This window comes from Ursus arctos, unplaced genomic scaffold (assembly GCF_023065955.2).
Source record: "Ursus arctos isolate Adak ecotype North America unplaced genomic scaffold, UrsArc2.0 scaffold_1, whole genome shotgun sequence".
NCBI classification, from domain to species: Eukaryota; Metazoa; Chordata; class Mammalia; order Carnivora; family Ursidae; genus Ursus; species Ursus arctos.
Window position 1 is genome coordinate 21,238,275 of NW_026622763.1, and position 16,890 is coordinate 21,255,164.

The 16,890-nt window shown below is 42.0% G+C and overlaps 1 protein-coding gene across 1 annotated transcript in view; it reads left to right on the forward strand.

The window, feature by feature from the left end:
* The window catches only part of THSD7B (thrombospondin type 1 domain containing 7B), a 576,660-nt gene that overhangs the window by 181,397 nt on the left and 378,373 nt on the right, over positions 1-16,890 (forward strand). The gene's annotated exons all lie outside the window — the stretch shown is intronic.

Genomic DNA, 16,890 nt, shown 5'->3' on the forward strand with positions numbered 1-16,890 from the left:
GGAGGTCTGAGTCACATATACTGTCCGTGTGGTCTCACTACCACACCACTATCTCAAGACTGCCCTTGGGCTCCTGGGAGTGAAGAAGGCAAGCAGAATGCACATTGCAAGGACAAAGGAAGGGGTGAGGAGCCTCTAATTGCCTGGGTCCAGCTCACAGGTTAGCCAGCAGTTGTGACTTCTCTATGACCTCCTGCAACACTCCATCCCTATGACCAGCTCTTTCGCTGTCCCACTGTGCACCCCCCTACGCACACACAGTGTGCTCTGAGAAGTCAGCAAGGGGTTTCACTAGCATGGAGGTAGCTTCTTTGGCAACAATGTGGCTGCATTGGCAGCAGATGCCAGATGCCACAGTGATGATACAGACACGTGCAAAAGAAAACATAGATTATGACATCGATTTTCAAAATCACTGACAACTGTTTCCACCAAGAGCCCCTTGCTCCAAACCATTAATTTATTAAGTCCTCTAGCCTGGGGCTCAGATCATTCAGGGTGTCCTCATGTGATTTAATAAAGATGATGCATTAGCATACTCCTCAGGTTGAACACACAACATTCTGTTTGGAGAATAGCACAGGTGCCTCCTTGTGAGGTAGAATAATGTCCAAGGCCATCCTGTTTGGGAGGACAGCTTTTCTCAGTAGAGGCATTTCAGTGTTCAGGAGGACAGACTTGGTTGGCTATGATGTAAGGCTCTCGGTGAATCTAGTAAGGGCTATATGTGCTGTAACATCCTCCAGGCCACGGGTGGGAGGGCAAAGAAGGCACCCATGATCAGATCAGAGAAAAACAGAATGTGCCCATCTGGCCTTGGGGAGAGGGCGGTTGGCGATTGTTAATGTGGAAAAACCGGGGTGCAGCACCTCAACCACGCAAGTGGAAGCCAGTGGTTTGTGCTACATAAGCACTGTGTCCCTTTCAGGGCTACTTAATAAGTACCTGGTGGCCATCCCAGTCAGTGCCAAACCAGCCACTATCCTTTAAGATGACAGAATGACCACATAGTTCTGGTGATATCCATCCCATGTTTCTTGCACAGTTGAGTTGGTTCTATCTAGAGTGATTTTTCTGTTCCTAACATAGGGCTACCCAAGTGTTCAGTGTCCATAACCTGGGGTAAGCCACATGAACCTGTCCCAAATCTGAGTATAGCCACCCGTGGCTTCGATGATGGTGTTTTTAGGACGCTTCTGGTCAGCAGTTTGATGGGCTGCCTGTGCAGTTTGATTGACAGTAAAAGGATACCCTTGCCCACTGTTACTGATAGTGTGTGGCACAGGTTTCCCGATCAGTATTGGTGATATCAGATGAAGAGTACTAGTCCTAACTTGTTCTTCCTTAATGTGTTGCTTTAGGGCTTTCCAATCGCCTCCCTGGAGTGGCAATACCACCGTGACAATTTGGCAAGCTAGAGAAGGACAGCTGCCCACATAATCAACAGTTGTGTTGATTTCTTTGTTGGCCACATGAGTGGGTCCGCTGTAAAAAGGTATTTCTATCCGGTGCCCATCTTGTGACCAGATACCATAGGAGCAGCAGAAGTCTAAGGTCAAAAAGACAAATATTTAATAGGAACTTGTGTGGGAAGGTCTTCTTCTTCTATAAAAAATTAAACCTGTGGCCTCATCCTTAGATGTTAATGTGAAAGCAACTTTAGGAAGGTGACCCGGTTGTGCACGGCACACATGTTGGCTGGAGGAGGCAGCATTGTCAGGCATGAAGAGATGGACTGGGGGTGATAGGCCAGATTAGGCCCCTTTCCTTCTCCCCTCTTTCATGGTTCCTGTTCCATTCTAGCTATAGTGCATTTCAACAGCTCAGCGTGCAACAGGACAGTGAGATCCCAGTGGAGATTGAGTAGTTCCCCCTTACCGAGGGGTACAGAGTAACACATCCATCCCGTTCCAGATTCCTTTAGATAGCTCCTTTCTCTGGCATGATAGGTTCTACTGGTTGATCATTCAAATGTATTAAATATTGAGACAGAGCTTGGGAGAGTCTACCCAGTCAGGGTGGTATTACCTATTACTATTAATTTAATGTGTTGTTTTAATACTCCATTTTTTCTTTCTACCAACCCTGCTACTTGTAGGTTGTAGGGAAGAAAGAACCTCTATTTAATGGCATATTCTTTTGCCAAGTCTTTCATATCATGACCTTTAAAATGTGACCCCTGATCAGTGTCTGTTCAACAAGGGCATCCATACACGGTACATCCATACACGGTACTCCTAACATCCATACACATACACCACTCCTAGTGGTGGCAACCTGCTTTGCACGGTGACAAGGGAAAGCTTGGGTTAGGTCTGATGCAGTGTCCACACAAACCAGAACATATTTAGAAACTTCAGTCAGTGGGGCCGGGGCCAATATAATCAATTACCAATCCCTCCCAGTTGGGAACTCTGGTGGATGGCCCCCGACTTCTTTAGCACTGGCTTTCGACGTCATTGAGAACACACAGGGCGTGCTGTTACTTCATTAATCAAGTCGCTGTATTTCAAAAGCAGTCTGGCATTGTGGGCAATATGCCATCCACCTGGGCACAGTGGCAGCCACTCTTTCTGTGCACCTAATCTGCTAAGGCTTGGCCCTGAGTGGAACAGCAGCTTTCTGATCGTCGGGGTGTCAGTCTCTTATGAGCTGGATAAGGAAGACGGTGAGGACTGCCTCAGGCTTCTGCAGGGGAATGCAAATGTCTTCCCCCATCTCCTGATATAAAACAAGAGTTTATACATAAAATCATCCACCCGTTGGCTTCCCGTTGTCCAAGCCATAGGGTAAATCCCTTTAGAACAGCCCACCTGCTACTGTAGAGTTCTCAGCCCCAGCTCATGAGTGTTCACGGGCCAAACTGCTCTGAGTTCAGCTCACTGGCTGCCGAGGTGTGTTCTTGTTTCCATCCAGATGGTGTCTGTGCTGGGCTGAATGGGGACCACAATCCGTGTGGACAGATTGCCTCCACTAGACCCTTCTTTATAGCGGCATCGGCGGGAATTCCCGCCACTCCCTCTCTCCATACCACAGGGTCCGCCACAGTAATAAGGACGGGGCATTTGGAGGATCTATGTTTTCTACAGGGCCTTCTAGCTCCCACACTTCTAGAGACGGTGGGCTGGTGGACCGGGTGCGCCTCTGCTGCAGGTAGGTTTGCTGCGTAGCCCAAACGGGTTTGAGCCATGGCACAGGTGGGTGGACACAACGCATTTTCAACCCACCCTTGATAGGAAGGGAAGTTCTTACCTTGATATGCTGTTCCTTCGAGAGAGGCTCTACCTGAGGAGCTCTGTACACACGGTATGGGCATAACAAGTTGTTGATCCCTTCCAGAGCTAGCACCAAAATTCTAGGGGTGTATCTCTCCTTCCATTCTCTCTGCCACAGTGCCCAACCCGTACTTTCCAGAGTCACGGACACACGTAACTCAAATGGTAGCTCCGCTTGAGGGATGCCCACAGCTCTAATCTGCTTCATTGGAGTTTTGTCTTCTCAAAAGCAGCTTGCTGTTTGGATTCCCAGCCCCTCATGTGTTCTTTCTTTACCAGGTAGTAGAAGAGATGGAGGCACTGTTTCAGGTGGGGAATAAAACTCCTCCAAAACTCTCAAATCTCTAAAAAGGCTTGCACTGACTCGCATTTTTAGAGCTTTGATTAACTTGCATTTTATCAGTCACAACTTCCGGGACAACATGCACCACATGATTTCCAGAAACTTTATGGTGCTTCCTGGGTCTTGAATTTCAGTGGGTTCACCATCCATCCACTCCCTCACAGATACTCCAGCAGAGCCTACAGTGTGTCCTGCCACAGAGACACGTCTTCACTTGTTAATGTTATATCATCAGTGTCATGGATCTATTTTACTAATGTGGGAAGGAAAGCAGGGACAGGTCCTGGGCTACCATCCCATGACATATGGTGGGGCTGTGCAGGTAACCTTGGGAAGCACTTGAAAAGTCCACCGTTGCCCCTTTCATGTGGAGGTAAATTGATCTTGGGTATATTGGAAAAGGCATTTGCTAAGCCCAGCCCAGCACAGAGCACTCCTATGACCCTGGCAAAGGGATCTCAAATAGTGGGAGTGGTGGGCACAGCTGCATGGATAGGGGACATTACCTTGTTCGATTCTTGGTAGTCTGAGAAAAAAACCTTGGTAGTTTTTTACCAGCCATACTGGGCTGTTGAAAGAAGTATGGACAGGACGTACAACAATCATTCAGTGCAGTTCTTGGATAGTTTCTCCGATCTCCTTGTGCCCCCCAGCAATTTATATTGTGTGACAGTTACCACTGTCTGTGGGGTGGCAGGCTTACTGGCTGCCGGTTGGCATTTCCTCCTTACACTGGTTTGATCACTCTAACCCTGGAGATGGAATTCACTGATAGAGGTTTGCAGAGTTTGACCTTGTAAGATATCAGTGCCCAATATATTCTCTGGTATTGGAGAGATAAAAACCTCATACGGTGGGCGGTGGGTGAGTTGAGAGAATGTCCAATTTGCAGTATCAAAGGACCTTCCGGACTGTAACTTTTTGCCTCCCTATTGATGGCACCGAGGGGCCAGGAAACTTCTGAAGGTTACCATGTGTTAGAGTATATATGGCTCCTGTATCCTCCATAGTTGTCACCTTTTGTGTATTTCTGGAGGACTAGCAAATACTGAATTCTACATGAGGTCTCAGTCCCCTCCAGTGGCTCTCACCTGGAGGCAGTCTTGGTCTGCATCCTGTCCTTAGGACATGGGAGGCACTCACCCCAAATAGGACTATATCTCTGAGGCCTCTGCTGGAGCAGGCCAGGCGTCATGGGTGGTAGGGGTAGATGGGGCAGGTCTGATCTACTGTCCAGGTTTTAAGGCTTTCCACAGGCCAACCAACATAGCATTAGGTCGTCAGTCTATCTGTTTACATGAGGGTCCTGCAGCAATGAGGTCAAACCATATCTGCTTTCGGGTTATTTTTACTGAACCCTTTACAGCCAAGTGGGATAGCCTTTTGGCATTCTGAACTCCCTGTGTCTTGGGTCTTTTCTACAGTGTGCGTTCCTGGAACTTGTCACTTTCCCCCAGATCAGCAATGGATTGCTCAACCTCGTGAATGTCTTGTCTTACAACTGGGCTGAGCCTGTATATCAGTGTCTCATACCAGGTACTGGGGGCAAACTGGAGTGTCTTAGCTTTCATTTCTGTAGTGAATGTGGTCTGATCAGGATCTTCAAAGACAAGGGTGTAGGTGGCCTGTCTCATTCCCAACCCCCCAAGAATGTGTTATACCTCCCTTATAGATTTCCCTCATTGGGCCAAGCCTCCTGGTAGGGTAGAATAATCCAGTGTATAAGGGAGTGAGTACCTTGAATCCTCCTAGTACCATGCGGGTGCTGCTGGAGGGCAGGATGTGTGGGGATGTTTTACCTCCTCTCTCTGTTTTCTGCCCTGTCTGAGAAATGCCATGGCCCTCTGTCTCCCATAGCTGCACTAACCAAGTCTGGACACTTTCCCTCGCTTGTTGTGGGAACTTGGCAGCTGTATCAACAAGGGAAGTAGGCACATATTCTCTCGTCAAGACCGTTTCCTGAGTCAGGGGCTGTGCCAGCTGGGTGGCTGTTGCTGTGCTTCTGCTTTCCTTTGTATCAAGGGTCAGAGGGCATGGGACATTCCCCGGTTCGCTGTCAATTACAAAATCCTCCTCTTCATTCTCCTTTTTTCCTGGGGATCCCACCGCTAAGCATCCTAACCAGACGTTGTCACAGGTGCCCAGATCTTCATCCAAGATCTCTTGCACCCTCCTAGCTTCGCAGAAGGGCGCGCTAAGGTCTCCAGCTGATGCTCCTGCCCTCCCACCTTGTCGGCCAGCCCTGGAGGCGGCAGAGTAGTGGACGCCCATACATCCTGTATCCTCAGCTCTTCCTCCAACTCTGTAACCCGAGCTGCAGCCTCTGGGGAGTGGGGGGCATCGGTGGCCAGCCGAGCTGCCCACAGTAGAGGCCAGCCCATCGTGGTGCTGCAGTGCGCTGGGCGCTGTGCCTCACACAGGTGCACTAAAGCCTCACCCCTGCTGTCACAGAATAGTCCACAAGCATCTAAGAGATGGGCCACTCCTCCCTACTTAGATGTCAGTGGACAAATCAGGATTGTTCCCATGGATTCCACTTCCTAAGGCCCATTTCTTCTGTTTTCTCATCACTTATTAGTACATTCTCCTTGGGAAATTTCTGAGTGCAATCTGAAACTGCTCCCCATTCCCAGAAAGCAGAGAGAGGCTGAAGAAGGAAAGAGGCTGCTCCAGATTGGCAGGCGGCAGGTTTAATGAGTGAGGGAACTTACATACAAGGCTTGTCTTGGGCAGTTACAAGATGAGTAGATTTATACACCTGCCTGCCAGATCTTGGAAGTTTATATAGAGGCCTTCAATGGATTCAGTCATGTATTCAGTCCAGATGGTCTCAATACCACATCAGTATCTCAAGGCCTTGTTTTCGGGGCAGCATCTGGGAGAGGGGAAGGCAAGGGGAATGCATATTCCAAGGACAAGGGAAGGAGTGAGGAGCCTCTGACTGCATGGGTCCAGCTCACTGGTCGACCAGTGGTCACATCCTCTCAATACCAGCTTTTATAAAGAACTCTCAAAACCTAACAATATGAAAACAAACAACCTGTTTTTGTCAGCTTTGGTGGCTATAGCAGAACCAGACTAGGTGGCTTAAACGATGGACATTTATTTCTCACAGTTCTGGAAGTCCAAGATCAAGATGCCTGCATATCTGGTATCCGGTGAGCACCCGCTCCTTGGCTTATAGACAGACACCTTCTTACCATGCGCTCTTTCTTTTTCTTCTTGTAAGGACACTAATCTTATCATGAGGGTCCCGCTGTCATGAAAATCTAAGCTTAATTTTCTCTTAAAGGCCCCACGTCCAATACCATCACATTGTGGGCTCAGGATATGAATTTTGAAGGAACACAAACATTTAGTTTACAGCACAACCCAATTACAAAATGATGCAAAGATTTGAATACATGTTTTACCAATGACAATATAGAGATGACAAACGAGCACACGAAAAGATGTTCACCATCATTAGTCATTAAGAAAATGCAAATCAACACATCAGTGTAATCTCACTGTGCCCCTATATGAATGATGAAAACTAAACAAACACCAAAAATATGGTCCTATCAAACATTGGTCAGGAGTCAGAGCAACTAGACTCTCCATACATGGTTGGGAAGGCAAAATGGTACGGCTGTTTTGGAAAATAGCTTGGCAGTTGCTTATAAAATCTATACTTACATATTACCCAGTGTTACAATGAATGTCTAATTATTTATGCCCCCCAAAATGAAAACTTATATTCATACAAAAACCTACGTGAACCTATTCATAATAACCAAAATGTGGAAACAGCCCAAATGTCCTTCAGCAAGGGAATGGATAAACCAAATATGCTACATGCATAGAATGGAATGCTATGCAGGTCATAAACAAACAAAAAAACAAATAAATTCTTGATACATGCAGCAACATGGTTGCGCCTCAAATGCACTTTGTTACAAAGACTACGTGCTGTGTAATTCCATTTTTTATGACAAAAGCAAAACTATAGAGACAAAGAACAGATCAGTGGTTTCCAGGGATGAGGATTGCCAAGGGCAGAGTGACCCCAGAGGGGTAGCACAAAGATCTGTTTGTGTTGATAGAACTGTTCTGTATCATGATAATGGTACTAGATACAAGGCTCTACGCATTTGCCAAAACCCATTGATCTCTACAATACAGAGGGAAATTTATTGTATGTGAATTTAAAAGTTTAGGGGCGCCTGGGTGGCACAGCGGTTAAGCGTCTGCCTTCGGCTCAGGGCGTGATCCTGGCGTTATGGGATCGAGCCCCACATCAGGCTCCTCCACTAGGAGCCTGCTTCTTCCTCTCCCACTCCCCCTGCTTGTGTTCCCTCTCTCGCTGGCTGTTTCTATCTCTGTCAAATTAATAAATAAAATCTTTAAAAAAAAATAAAATAAAAGTTTGTGGCTAATGGTAAATAATGAAAAAAAAAACACATTGGCAACTTTTCTCAAGTATTGTAATGAAGTTCATGTTCCTTGACTTTGTTTTTCCATTCTTAAAATTTATTCTTAGGAAATCAATCAATGTTATGGTCAAGAATATTCTTTGCAGTGTTGTCACAGAGAAATTGAAAACATCTTAATTGTGCAACAATAATGAGGTAGCTAAATAAATTATATTTCTTGTTTACAGGCATTCAAATTATGTTTCTGAAGGTTAATTATATAGAAAGAAATGATCATTCTTTACTGCTCTCTTATCAGTTCACTCTATTGACTTACCCAGTTTAACTTAAAAAATACTGATTTTCAAATGTTTGCAAACTTTTAGACAACTTGAAGTAGTTTCTAAAGGTACACCACATATTCAAGCTGGTCCAGATCCTTTTCTGAATAGTGAGATATATAAATAGACAGGTAGATAGACAGATGAAATGAATAATATTGTTTCTGCCTTTTTACTCATTTCAGTTCCTCTTTTATTTTTCTGGCTAAGACAAAATTAGGATGGAGAATAGAGATAGTATCTTTGATCCAAATCATTTTTCTATTTGGGATATCCTTTATCCCCATTTTCACCAATAATAAAAAGCCACATTATATATAAATGGTTCTTTGCAATTTCCAAAGTATTATTTTACATTAGCCTCTTTGATCTTTCACCAGACCGAATAATATAATCAGGGATGATAGCATTGCCCCTCCTACCACTTACATAAGGCATCTGAAGCCATAAAAAAGCCTAACAGTTTTCGAGGGCCACATTTTGGTTAGGTGTTTAAGGCAGAACTCAAATCCAGATGTCACAACTCATCAAATATTCTGTTCTTTATAAATCACTGTTTATTTCCTTCAAGATTTTCCCTTTTGAAGAAGCATGTCCTACATTACATATTCCATATTATCATTCTGGATTCATCTTTTAAAAAATATAAAGAATCTCTATTAAATTCTCATGACAAACAGAGTTTCCATACTAAATGGATGTCATCAGATTGTGTTTTGGGATGTAACAGTGTGCCTTTTTTTGTTGTTGTGGACAAGACCCATCCCCCCCACACCCTGATTTCTGAGCTATGCACTGTGTCCAAAAGATCTAGATTATTATACCTTAAATGAAAAGATAGTATAAGTCAGTGCCCCAAAATGGCACTTGCAAAACTCTTTTCATGAGACAATAATCTTGAAAACCAGGATTCATATGCAAGAGCCGGGCATATGGGAGAAAAGTGTTTTGTAAATTCCAAATAGCTCCCTGTAGATATCAAGATGGGCCAACGAACTCCATAGAGCTTTAACATCAGCCGGAATTCTACATTGGCCCATTTCCTGGGCAGAAAGGAGGAGCCTAGGGAGGATATCAAGAGAAGGTACATAGATGAGTTTTCCCGGCCCCTCTCTTCTCTTGAAAATGAAATATTGGGCTGTGAAAATGAAAACTATGGATGCATCAGGTAGGTTAAAGGGAAAGCAAAAGCAAAGGGACCGTTTCCTTGTTTGACACTTGGGGAAGCAGCTGTGCACACAGGGTTCCCTGCACCCCACATATAGGAATGGGGCTGCAATAGTGAGACAATGGTGTACTGTGTTTAGGCACAGAATGGACACCAGAGCTAGCCACTTACCACCCTCCCAATCTGGTCTCTCTGGGCCTATTTAGGACATGGGGGCCCCAGTGTGGGATGTGGAAGTGTTGACTGCCCCAGGAAACTGGAAAGAGCTTGAAGTCACATCTAGGTGAGTATGAAGTATGTGGGCTAGAAAATCAGAAGCTATGTCAGAGACCCTAGAAATTAGCAGTAGGGCAGGTGCATCTGTAGAAACTAGGTGCCGATATACAGAGACCCAGTCAATGGGGGTATTTCAGTAGGAACTTTAAATGGATATATTTATGTTTCCTCATCCCTTCCCAACTCCTGTCTGTCTTCAACTACCAACCAGAAATTGGGGCTTGTGAGCAAATTGATGTCATTTTTAGGAAAAAAAAAAAAACCCAAAAAACATTATTTTCCAAGATCCAATTTTGGTAGATGTCAAAAACAGTACTATATAGAAATTGTTTTCCCATACCTAAGATGTAATGAGTAATTTTCAAACCCTTTACACACACACATGAAATACTGGTTACTTTCTCCTGGAACATGTGACTAAGCCCAAGGAAATGTGACATTTCAACTCTAAGACATGTTGTTAGATTTTAGTTTGTTTTTTGTTTTTTATTTGAGCAGTTTTAGTTTGTTTCTAGTGTTTCTGCTCTTTCGCATTTTCTCTCACCCTGAGTAACACTTAGTACAGCGCTCATGACCTAAAGGTATTGTAATCCTCTACGCTTGGCGTACTCCTCCGGGCAGGCCTTGTGCAGCCACGTACGGAAATTGTCCTGACAGTGAGTAGAAGATCAGTATCAATAAAGCGTCATGTTTAAGAGATGGGCTCTAGAGCAAGGTTGCCCAGGTCCAAACTCAGGCTCTACTGTTTTACTTGTGTTTGTCCTCGGACAGGTTGTTTGACTTCTCCAAGACTCAATGTTGCTGTGTCTGTGATGAGCATAAGGACAGTTCTTAACTCATAGTATTGTTGTGACATTTAAAGGAGCTGATATGTATAATTCACTTAGAGTAATAACTGACCTCTACTACATACGGTGCATGAGTTTACTGTTATTAATGCTTTGAGGATTACATGAGAAAATAACTACATGTAAAATGTGATATTGAGCTAGGCACATTCTAAGCGATCAAAGTGTGAGCTGCTCTGATGATGTTAGTATATGCTGGGGAACTTCGTATAGCTGCTCGCTTAGACAGCCTTCTGACAAACACCTCCCCTGCCATGTAGATGAAATTTCAGCTAACTTTTGGCTTCTATAAACATATTTACCTTGGAAATATTGTCTTCTTATTTTTAGCTGTTATTATTTCTTACCAGTTCTTTTGAGTCCCCCCCCCCATTCATCTTGGCCTTTGCTCTTATGTTCTCTTTCTTTCTCTTTTATTTGCTATTAGAGTTTTATTGTTTCTTTTTAACTTTGTGAGTATCCTATGGTGATTATTATATATTTTGTTTCAGCTTGTGTTTGTGTCATTTATCTAACCATACACTGTACTGTTTTTGTTGTCCCTGCTTTCCTCTTCCTATCCAGTGTTGCGTTCTGTCTTACTCTACCATCCTTCCATTCTGAGCTTTTCTCCATCCGCTTATCATTTCCATTTTTGCAGAGGATTGCCGTATTCTGCCCCACCCATGATGCAATACCCAGATGATCAAGGTGCCCACCCCTTTGGGCTTATTCTTTCTAATACTAAATTTATTGGCTAGCTGACAATGGATTGGGTAGTATCCCTTCTTCACATTTTGGCATCAGCCAGAAGTAATGTGATGAGGAGTACACATGTAAGGTAGGAGCCAGGAAACAGCATCATAGATAAGAACATAGTTTGTAATGTCTAACAGATATGATTTCCAGTTCCAGTTCAGACACTTACGACATGACTTTGAGCAGGGTTTTTTTTTTTTTTTTAAACTTCCTGTGTCTCAGGTTTAACAGTGGTACCCAACTAATGATGTTCCTCTGAATATTCAGTAAACCCCTACATTAATGTGGTTAGCACAGAGTATAATACCTCTATGCTTTCTCAAATATCAGATGCTGATGTTATTTTATGGCAGTTGCTGTTGTTTTTATTATTAGGACCCTGATAATACCTAATATCGGGTTTCTTCATCTTCCTATATGTATCAGCTAGGTACACAGATAGGTTTCAAATTGTGAAAGGTGGAAGCAGAAACAGTCATTGTATTACTGGCATTGTGTTGTTGCACACAGATTCTGCTTAGTCCTTAGCTTTTGTTTTATCTTTTATTGGTTTGAAATAGAAACATTTCCTTAGCTGATTAGGGTTTCAGTCCAGAAGTGGCCAGCGGCTGCTTACCTTTAAGAAATTAACACTTAAATTTAAAAATGAAATTAAGTGCGTATCAATTCCAGTAAATTTGCCATGTATTATCTGTTGACATCTTACTCAGCTGTCAGCAAGCATTTAATCAACATTTATTGGCATTCTTTTCTGAGACTTAAATAGGGCATAAAATTTTATGACATGTATAGTATTTTCAATAACTGTTTCATTATTTTCCACAGATAGTATAATAATATACAAGAGAAAATATCAATAAAGTACTCAGAGTGCATTATTTGGGGGGAGAGCAAGGTAATTTGAAGTTTGTATAATGGTGGTCTTGGTCTTGGTCTACTTTCTGAATTATACTGTAGATTTGTGAGTAGCTGGGTTTCTCTTTTCTTCCTCCATTTTGTTTATAATCCTTTCTCTTCTTGTACACATAAGTCAGAAAATTAAGAATTATAGTTGTTCCTTCTACTGTTGTAAAAGATAGATAGGGGCACCTGGGTGGCTCAGTCAGTTAAGCGTCTGACTTGATTTTGGCTCAGGTCATGATCTCAGGGTCGTGAGATCAAGCCCCTACACTCAGCGTGGAGTCTGCTTGAGATTCTCTCTCTCCCTCTGCCCCTCCCCCCACTCATGCTTTCTCGCACTCTCTTTTTCTCCCTCTCTCTAAAAGAAATAGATAAATCTTAAATAGATAGATGGTACTTCCCAATATTAAATTCTAATTCCTTAGAGGTCACAAAACAAAGAATGTTACAGGATGTAGTATATAGCATAGGTATAGTTTAAATACTAATTTGCTGTAGAAAGCCCTAACTCTGATAGCTTATTAGCATTAAATTTAGATGATTGCTTGACCAGTAGCCATAGTTTGCATGAGCTCTTTATACTTTAATTAGTATTTGAACTGGAAAAAGAAACATGTTTAGGAAATTGTGAGTATGTATTCATATGCTCAGGAATCTTTCTTTCATCTAAGTACTTTTGCTTTTATCTGGGAATGGGAAGACAGAAGGACAGTAGTGTGAACTATGGCCAAGACCTCGTCATCTGGCCATCTATGCCACAGTCCCCAGAATCACAAACAAACCTGAGTGATGAATATGACCCTGTAAATTTACTCCTGGGCATATACTGAAAATAACTGAGAACAAGTAAGCAAACAAGTACATATACAAGCATGTTCATAGAAGCACTATTCACAATAGCCAAAAGGTGTCCATCAACAGATGAATGGATAAATGAATTGTGGTATATACATACAATGGAATATTATTCCATCATAAAACGGAATAAAGTAGTGTATCGTACAACACGAATGAGTCTGCAAAGTATTATGGTAAGTGAAAAAAGCCAGACACAAAAGATCAGAAGTTGTATAATTCCATTGATATGGAATTCTCAAAAGAGATAAATCTGTAGAGACAGAGCATAACGTGGCACCTGCCAGAGTCTGAGGAGAGGGGGTAATGGGGAGAAAATGCTTAATGGGTAAAGGGTGATGGAAATGTTTTGAAACTGGATAGAGGTGGCGGTTGCACAGCACTGTGGTTTACTAGATGTTACTGAAGTGTTTACTCTAAAATGGTTAATTTTATATAATGTGAATTTCACCATGTTAAATTATTTTTAAAAGGAGTGACCACGTTGAAGCAGCATCATACCCCATATTCTCAGAGTCACAATTGGTTTAAATAAGTCTACTCCATGAGGAGAGAATGTGGAGTTTGTCATTATTGATCCTAGGGAGGCTGATGAGGGCTGGAAGCAATTTCACAGTCTTCTTGAAAGATGAATTCAATTTCCCTCCTAAATATATTCTATTTTATTATGACATTAGATTATCAGAGCTTGCGAAAATCACTATTAATGGCTAAGTTTCTGTCCCATGTGTCACTTTATTTTCCATGCTTGCCTGAGATTTCAGTTGGTCTCATTGATCCATCCGAGAAAATGAAAACAGGAAAGTATAAATGCTCTTCTTTTGAGATAGATTCTCTCTGTACAATGGGGAGATAATTACACTGATGTGGATTGGTAGATGAGGTTATTCAGGCTCAAGTGCTCTTTATTTTTGACTCTTAAATGGTTTAGATTCACCAGCCATATAAATAAAATGATCTGGATAATTATAAGTAGTTTTTATAGGTTATGTGAACCAGCCTGTGAAGCTGTTGGTGGTTATTTGTACACATACATGAGTGGCAAAGCAAGTGCTTTCCATAGCTCTCGCATGAATCTCTAGATTTTTCAGGTGAAGAAGGCCATTAGGTTTTTGTGGCATACATCTTTGCAAACAACAATTTTTTTTAAAGCTTTGCGTATATTGAGAGCCCTCCATATGCTAGATGTCTTGCTGTGTATGTTGCATAAATGATTTATAATCCTTAGACTGTCCCTGAAAGGTGTTGTTATTTCTTTATTACAGATGAAATAACTGAGGTTCAAAGAAGTTAAGTGACATACAAGGGGATAAGTGGTGCTAGGATACCCCCCACTTTTTTTACTATTTGTTTTGTTTTGTTTTTTAGGATTCACCTGTAGACACTTCACTGTATACAGCTAGAACACTTTGTAACCAGGATCCCATTGTGCAGCTCACTCACAAATTACAGAGCCTGCTTATGACTAGTGGTTTGGTTTCCCTAAAGAAAATCTCATCTATTTGCTCACCCATGTGAATTAGCCTGTATAGACAAGCTATCAAAATGTTGGTGGGAATATTGACATTTAACTGCACTGAGGAAATGGGTATATCAGTTTCTATGAAAGCTTAGGTTTTAAAAACTATTTGAGCTCCTGACATGAATAGTGAGGGTGCTGAATGATGACTGGGGAGGATGCCAAATTCGGGTCATGGCAAACCTGAGTAACTGGGAATTTAAGGAAGGCAGAAATCTGACAGAAGTTGTGTGTCTAAGTCATTCAGAATTTGATGTCAGATCACTCTTCCAACATGGGTTTTCTCTTCTCTTCCTGCAGCTTCCCTATTTCTTCTAAATACATGGTATTTTCCTACCACTGTACTTTTGCTGATACTTTCATTGCCTGAAATACCCTCTTTCATTGCCACCGAGTTTGTACCTTTCTGTCTTTCCCTGTGGAAGGCCTCCTGCTATCACGCTAGACCCCAGAGGACCTTCTCTTCCCTGAGCTACCACAGTATTTTCTTTTGAAACACACCAGTGGAACTTGGCATTTACTTTTGGATTGAGTTTTCTTTGTATATGTTTATAGCTCATCTCTGTTATGAATCATGACTCGAGGGGGGTAAATAATAGTATCGTCACCAGTTTCTGCCCCATCATATGCCTTGGACATAGTACACGCTCATGAAATAGAACTTGATAATTGGATAACTCTTGAAGGTAGGGCTTTCTAAAAACACATTCATAAAAATACCACTTTTAGGAGATATTCTTCTCAAAAAAAGATGGTCATTGGTCAAATAAAGCTGAAAAACACTACCCACCATTTCCAACCTACGGAATTTACACTGTATATTGATATTTTTTTCAGTAGTGAGACCAAGTTTACAATTTGACTCAGTATTCACAGCTTTCTCCCACTTTTTTTGTAAGAGTCCTACTAATAATATTATTCCTCAAAAATGTCCTTTGCAAGACACTGCTTTAAAGTGCTTTGTATACAAATTATGTTAATAATATTCACAAATGTGGAAATTAACTTTTGATTAGATGTAGGTTGGGCATTTGTTTGGTCTCCTTGCTTCTGTCTTTGGGAAAGCACTAGCCCTCAGCTGTGCTGGTGTGTGTGTAGGGGGCAGACAGAGAGTATCTGTGTGCATGTGTATATGTGTGTAACATACAGTGGGGACTCAACCTGAAAATAAATTAAGACTGAAAAGAGAATGGTTGGAACGGGTCTTTCAGCTTGATTATCTGCTAGAATCTCTATTACTTCTCATAATATGCTTGAAAAGTTTTATTTGTACCTCAGGGGCAATGATCCTGGCCTCATTTACAAATATGAATGCAGATATTAACAGTGTACTGTCTTCTCCTCCGGGCAGTCTTGCTCACTGTCGGCTGGTTTTATTTACTTCCTCAGCAAAGGAATATCCATCTCCTTGGAATTAGACACAATGTGGTTAATGGGAAAAGCAGAAGCTTTGGAGTCCGAAAGTTTTAATTTGATTCCCAACTCAGTCCTGTGTGACCCTGAGCAAGTTTTCCTTCCAGAACCACTGACTCCTCGTCTATAAAACAGAATGGGTTACACCTGCCTCTAAGAGCTTCTTACGAGGACACCACCAGGCACAAAGGAGATGCCCCATAAACAGTAGTCCCTTTTGTAGTTATTCTTTGTGTCAAGCAGATTATGACAGGAGAATTCCACGGGTGTAAAGTCACACAGAACTGCCTCTTTCACATTCCGTGTTGTTACTTCAAACTATATATGACATCATTATTCTTCTGTTTTTATGAGGGCAAATAGTAAGAGTTGAACTGTTATCTAGAAAGAGTAACACTAGAATTATAAGAATAGTGAGTAAATAACCTGAAAGAGGATTTTTAAAATTATTATAATTATTTGGGATATAGAAAAGTAACTTAGAAATGATCCCCTTAGTCTTAACATCTATTCATTGGAAAAAACAAAACAAAACGAAACCAACTACCCCCCATTTTTTTTTATATATGTAATTGTTTTGGTGTGAGTGATTCATCAGATCATTCAGAGGGGTGATAGTAAATGTATTAGGGAAAATTTCAGACGGGCTTTCAACTTTTGTGTCAACATTATATAATTTTAACTACAAGTCCCTTTCCTTTGTGGTTTGGGATTATTTACCACTAGGTACGAACAGAACAAAAGAATCATCATGTAATAACCTTGCTTAAAGTTACATTTTTGGAGGTAAAAGCACCCAACAGGTAATTAGATTGATATA